The sequence below is a fragment of the Palaemon carinicauda genome, chromosome 38, assembly GCF_036898095.1.
Source record: "Palaemon carinicauda isolate YSFRI2023 chromosome 38, ASM3689809v2, whole genome shotgun sequence".
Classification (NCBI taxonomy): Eukaryota; Metazoa; Arthropoda; class Malacostraca; order Decapoda; family Palaemonidae; genus Palaemon; species Palaemon carinicauda.
The window spans coordinates 32,371,573-32,379,072 of record NC_090762.1 but is presented as its reverse complement, the minus strand read 5'-3'; the positions used below and the strand labels follow the sequence as shown (position 1 = coordinate 32,379,072).

The window sequence follows — 7,500 nt, the reverse complement described above, 5'->3', positions numbered from 1 at the left end:
TGCAATATTTATTTTAATGTTACTTTTCTTGAGATATTGTATTTTAACTGTTCATGACTTCTCATGGTTTCTTTTTTTCACTTGGGTATTTTTCTTTATTATATCATCTTGCTTTCACAACTATGGATATACCTTAGCTAATAGTAGTAGTAGTAGTAGTAGTAGAAGTAGAAGTAGTAGTAGTAGTAGTAGTAGTAGTAGTAGTTGTTGTTGTAGTAAAAAAGCATAACTCCCAGATAAACAAAGGAAGGGGGTAAAACTTGAAAAATGACGAAGGCGAACTGATGAAGGGAATTTTAACGTTTCTCTGTTTCGATCTTTTCCGAGTCTATTTTATTCGTCATTTTCAGAAATTCTATTTACGGATATGTACTTGCAATAGGAAACAAGAATATCAGTGTTTTTTTTTTTTTTTTTTTTTTTTTTTTAAATAATGCTTCTTTGGCTTTATCTGCTACCATCGTTATAACCTGGCATTTGTAATGAAAATTACGCTGTCTTAGGTTACAGTTTCCTTACTTCAGGGTACACTTAAGTACGCTTTAATGTCAGTTTACTTTTGCTCTTGTTTTTATCTCCTTTGTTTATTCAAACGGTCTGATGGGCAGACTCTGTAGATGTCAAAGATTCCGGGTAGTATGTCAAGAAATTGCCTCTTTCTTTATAACCATCTTTTATCTTCATTTTCAGTACCACCACTACACTGCCATTGTCGTTAATTTTGTTATTTCTCTTTTTGTAGTTCATTCTACAGTATACTTCTCTATTCCTTTATTCGTTTTAGCCGGGTTTCCCTGTTGGGCCCCTAAGGCTTATTGATTACGGCTCTCCCAGCTAGGGCTAAAGCCTGACTTCTGATGATAGTAATAGTACGAGTTTTCAGTCTTTTCTACAGATGCCTTCACCTATATAACTTGATTTTGACAGTTTTATCTCTGTTACTGTTATTATGAAATATTTTGCTTTTTTGTTTGGGAATATATCGAAGAAAACTGTGTGGTTGTTTAGCGTCTTTATTTCTAACCTTATTGAAGCTTTTTCATGAAGCGGCACATTTTCTTAACAGGTTATGAACTTTAGAAAGAAAGAGTAGTTTTTTTATCATTACTGGAGAGTCAATTAGGCAGAATAATAAAACGAGTAAGTTTTCACATGAGGTCTGGAAGACCTCGAGTGCTTTGTTATTTGATCAGGAATTAATAGGATCCGTGCTGCTTCACAAACACTTCATAGCCTAAACCATCATCTCCAACCAATATTTCACTGAGTATTCCCACTTCAGTGAGAATTCCGGCCCTGTGCAAACTCATGGCCATGGAGTTGATTTTTCAAGAATACGGGATTCTTTTCTAACATTAGATTTAATTGTTCACCTGTTATGACTTCTCTTGTTATGCCAATAAGCTTTTCAAGTCAAGAGAGATCAAAGAGCTGAACTTGATGACCTAGTTAAAAAAACTCTTTGGATTTTATTTCATCCTTTTATAAGATCTCATGCTTCGGAAAATATTTTACGGAGGCTTTATCCGAAATCAGTGGTTGAAACTTATGGTAGGGCTATTAAGGGCAATTGGAAAATATCTTTTACAGGGATTTATTTGGCCCTGATTCCACATAATTATGTTCGTTACTTGAAGTGAAGTTCGATATCTCATTTGGAGGGGAATATATAAACTGACCGGATTCGTTTCTGTAACTGTAGATCATATTATTGTCCTTCAGTTTCCTAAAGGAGGTTTTTGAAAATGAAAATTTTCAATTTCCCCCTGAAGATCGGTGAGAAAATTTAATTTCAAATATTTTGTATTGTCGTAGTTTTTGTATTTCCATTATGCAAAGGTGCGTTTACGTATTCATATAGATTGCGCCAATTTGCAGTATTGATATTTACCTATTGTTTTTGTGCCATCACATTTCAATTCTTGCCAGCCTATGTTCTTTTATCCCTTCGTTCTAGATGCACCTTGTACAGTCTGCTTCCAACAATAAGGCCTCTATCCCTCTAACTATTGTCTTATTGTTCGTGCTTATCCTATAACTGGAATATCTTGTTCATCATAGCCTCCTGACCGATTATCATTATGATTTCTGTACGTTAAGGTCAATGATAACCTATACCACTGTAGTCATACCTGTTTATCTTTTTTCATGAATTTGGGAATCCCGTATCTTTGCTTGTCAGCTTTATGGTATGATGTAAGCAGTAAGCGAAGCTTCTACTTATTGCTTTGCTCCTATCTGTTGCCTCATTTAAATTTTTTATACGCATGGTTTATATCTACTATAGTTTAAATCGTTATGTCTGTCCTTTCCCCTGTCTCTAGCGTTCTTTCTTTCCTTCTCTGCCTTCTTGACCCAATGAACTTAATTATTTAAATTCAAAATTAACCGTTGATTTTTGTTGATGTAGATAGTAGTATACCTTACGGGAATCCTTTCATGACTGATTTCTTTCCCAAAGAAATTCCATTTTATCTTTAGGAACTTCTTGCATTTCTCTTGTGAGCAACCCTATGTAGATGAGGGACTTAATTAGGTTTTATATGAATTAGGTGAGTGTATCCATGTTAAGGGAATACCTTCATACAACGTACTAGGCCAAGTTTTATTATATAAATATTTTAATTTTCATAAAGGCCTAACTTTCGGTCTGTGAGTGCTAATAAGAGAGTTCCTGGACTGTAAGCCACTTTCATTTCTTTAGCCTTGGTTATGTGCCAGGCTTCTACAATATAAGAGATAGAACGATTTCATTAACACATTATTATAGTTAGCTAGTTTTGCTCACTTGTCCTCTTCACCTTCATAAGAGAGAATTCCCTGTTTTTCTCTGTATTTCCTTGATCATTCAGTCTGGATTGTTAGTATTTAAGAATAAGCCTGTCTACATAAATACACATGATGGAATTTATTTTGCCTCTTTACTCTCTCCTTGAGATATTTTTTTTTTTTGAATGGATTATTTTTAAATGATTGTTGAGGGGCGCAATAGCTTTATCCAACACTGCATATATGTATATGTATATATATATATATATATATATATATATATATATATATATATGTATATATATACATACATATATATGTGTATATATATATATATTATAATATGTATATATATACATACATATATATATGTGTATATATATATATATATATATAATATATATATATATATACATATATATGTGTATATATATATATATATATATATATATATATATATATATATATATATATATATATATATATATATATATATATATCGGGATGTATCACTGCCACATGTTTACATTAATGGCTGATTTGTGGAAGTTAGTCAGTCAGGTTAGTCATTTAAATTGACTGCTTCCATGGGAATTATTACTTAAACACTGGTACCCTTTGAGGTCACATAAGATTTTAAAGGAGGAAAAATACTATTGGGGCGTGTTACCTCTTTTGGTGAAGAAAATACCCTCCAAATGGTGGCTGGACCTCTCCCTCTTGAGGTCAGTGTTAGCTTAGCGTCTTTATTGTGGGCTATTACTGCAGTACTAGTAAGAGGTATAACCAGCAAATTGCTTTCCTAAGAATTACCAATGATATTGGGTTTAAAGGTTTAAAGACCTCTCATGAAGGGCAGAGACAAGGGGCAGTGACAATGATCTAACTAGCAGGACAGTGCCCTAGAGACTGGCCATATTCCATATGATCACCGCCCAAGTAACCTCTCTACCCAAGCTATGACCAGTGAGGGCGAGGGAATGATTGCTGATGATTCAGCCAGTAGACCCGTAGGCTCCCTCAAACCCCCCCCCCCCCTCCATCCTTACCTTACAAGGATGGTAAGGTTGCTGACGCTGCAACAAACTATTGGGCTTAAGAGGGACTCGAACCCCATTCAGGCGATTGCCAGGCAGGGACGTTTCCGATAAGACATCACACCCCTTAAATTTTACTTTCGGTGTTAAAAGCGCCTTGTAGAGGATTGTGGACCTCTTGGTGAGAAAAAATGCCCCTTGAATAGCGCGGCGGTGCCTGAGCATGGTCTCCTTAGGTCAATAAGACTTGCTTTTCACTGGAGGGGGGATGTCGGAAAATGGCAAACTGATTTCATTTAGGCATACTTCGTGTTGTGCAAGTCATGACTTGAGTGGAATATAAGAAAAATGAAGAAAATTAATTCCTCCTGGTCATTCAGCGTAGTGTCAGATTCACTAGATTGGTAGTGGGTTGATGTTGCAGCTCATAATTTGCCCAGATTTTGCAAAAAAACATCAGAAAAAAAATCCTAAGTGTTCGTGTTTTGAATTTGGGAAGAGATGATGTAAAAATGAAATTTTTGACAGTTGAATCAAGGAGAGTAATCTAGAGGCTAAAGTGGTAGGACAGAGTCTGTAGAAATTGGAAAGAGAGATTAATTGTGTCCGGTGTTTTTTTTAAATGTGGAGAGCTAAAAAGTCATATCGCGTGTAGTGCCAGGAAGATTCTAGGGACTGGTAAATTAGTAGTTGTGAGCCAATTCAAGGATTGTATGTGTAAGACTGAGTATGGGACTTTGTAAGCTTGTAAGAGCAAGTGTGTATCATCCAAAAATGAAAAAAAGTGATATTAATAATTTAAATGAAAACTGTTGCAGGAGATGAATGGAAAGGTAATTGATAGAAATAGAAACGGTGTTCTTGGTAGGTATGAAGCTACTGGAGTAAATGAGAGTGAAGGTACTATGGTGATGTTTTAAGAGGCTTTATTCTTGGAAATACATTATTAAAAAAGAAACAATTTAAAAGTGTATTTGGGAAAAATATAAGAACGAGGACAGTAATTTGGTAGATTTCATGTAGTACATATTAGAGGGAAGAAAGATTTTATGGATAAAATGGTGAGGTGTGGCTTGTGTTGTATAAGATTATTACCTGAGTGTTATAAAAGGTAAGATGGATGTATGTTGGAGTGAAATGAGTGAAAATGCTTCTAAATATAATTAAGACTATTATATTTGAGAAATTCGATTATAGCGATAAAATGGGCGAATTATTTGCTAAGGTTGAAATGGTCAAAGCTTTCTTCATAAAGTCACGAACTCTCACGTCACATCTTTATGTCTGGATCATTAGTGCTAGTGATCTAGATTTCCTTTTTAGATGCTGCTCTTAGCCAATACATTTTGAAGGTCATTGGGTTTTATTATTTTAGGCTAGAACCCAGTTCACTAGTAAATTTATGGATAATAGAGCAGAGGAACAGTTGGCGGACTGTTGGGTTACATTGTATATAATGTACTTATAGATATTTTCGTTTATGGACACGAGTATATGTATGCATATATATATATATATATTTATATATATATATATATATATATATATATATATATATATATGTATATATATAGATATATATATATATATATATATATATATATATATATATATACATATATATATGTGTGTGTGTGCATATATGTAAATATATATACTGTATATATATGTATATATATATATATATTATATATATATATATATATATGTATATATGTATGTATGTATATATGTATATATGTATATATGTATATATATATATATATATATATATATATATATATATATATATATATATATATATATATATATATATATATATTTAGGGTTAAATTAAATCTGCATTTACAAGTATTGTACCAACGCCCTTATTATGTGCCGTTTGACAGGAGACAAAATCTCACGTGATCTCGGATTATTATTGTTATTTCTGCTTTAATACCAATTAATATTCTGGAAAGTTACTCGACTAATTAGTAAAATATCTGATGAAATCAACCTTTCGCTAAGCTGATATAGATCATAAAGCCCCTGATGGGAAACAGGATTAAAATTCGAAGGGAAAATTAATGTGAGCCGTTGTAAGGTATCATTATAATGAGACGAATTAAAGTCAAACGGGGTTGTACTGTGAAAGGGTTTAATTGCTTCGTATTTATTTCTATATTTTAAGAATTTGTATTTGTGATCGTTATGTCGGTTTGTTGTAGTAATTATTACAGAATAATATCGACGAAATACAAGCTTGAATTATTTGAAAATTTTCGTGAAGAAACGTGATCAAATAAGTTAATCAATAAATTGTCACAAAAAATAAGACTTTGATTTCTGATTACTGTATGTACATGAATATTTTACATTTACTTGAAAATAGTAGAAATATTTAAAAGTCATTGAATACAAAACATTACGAGTAGAGTTTCTAGCGATGCTCCGATCATTAAAGGCATTTATAATTTTTCATTTCATTTTATTAAACGTCTTCAAAACAAGTTTTTATGAGATCTGTGAACGTATATCTGTGATATCTCTCTATATCTCTAATCTATTCCGTTCTTTATGTAAGAGATCGCATGCTTGAAAAATTTTTAATTTAGCGTTGTTTCATTTAATTGAAAACTAATTGTAATATACCAATATCTAAATATAACATCTCGTTGTTTCAATGAAGTGTTAGAAAGTAGTTTTGAGATTCTATCCTTGAACTGGGATAACACAACATGATTAGGAGGCAGTGGACGCGTTGTTCCTGTTTGCAGTCTTTTCATTTTTTCATAATAAACTATTATTAGCTGATATCTCCGTGTGGCTATGTTGGCACGATTAGATTATCAATCAAAGAATGTTTGAGAGGAAAATTACAAATACATTCCTGTCACAAGTATTAGTTTGTGTAGTCACCCGTTTAGTAAGATGATCATCTAGGAAACTAAAGCTAAGAAATTTGCTAGAATTGTTAGCTACTATAACTGATTTTATCCTGGATGCCTGTACCTGGAAAATTAGTGCCCTTCATGATGATAATTTGTGCGTAAAGGGAGAGGAATATTTGAATAAATTCGTACAAAATTTTGAATTATCTTGGAAGTACTGCAAAAGCATCTGCTTCTCTGGATCAACAAAATAAAACTGAAATGAACAAGTGAAAATTTATAGAACCAAAACAATGAGTCACATAATACGATATTTTTCAGGAACGCACAATTTTCTACTGAATATTCTGAAATTCAAATGTTTACGTGCACACAATTTACTGTACAATATTTCTATTTACAAAGTAATGCAAAGGATCCTAGCCTCATCTAATGAATGGAAATCTATCTTTTACATCTTATACGAATGTAGTTGTATTAGGTTAACCTACTGTTATTAATAAGCTTTGGTGATAGGGAAGTGCGCTAGCTTGCACAGCATTACTGATGCATACTTAATAAAGGATTAGCTACTTCTACGTTTATAAATACTGTAGTACTTCTATAGTATTTCGACGGTTGGGGCTTTTGCTGGCGATAAATTGAAATCAGAACGAAGCAGTATTAAGGATATAAAAAGTAACGTCATAACCTTAAGCTCTTTGCCAACAGTTCTTTGAATTTCATCTTTAATTCATTTATTAATGTGTCCATTTTCTTCCTGCAGTATAGCTTATAGAAGAGACTACAAAAGTATATCTGTGTTTGTATAAGTGATTTTA

At 32.6% G+C, this 7,500-nt stretch overlaps 1 protein-coding gene across 1 annotated transcript in view; it reads right to left on the bottom strand.

Annotated features, from left to right (window-relative positions):
* Positions 1-7,500, bottom strand: part of LOC137630529 (uncharacterized) — a 315,029-nt gene that overhangs the window by 117,493 nt on the left and 190,036 nt on the right. The window lies entirely within an intron of this gene.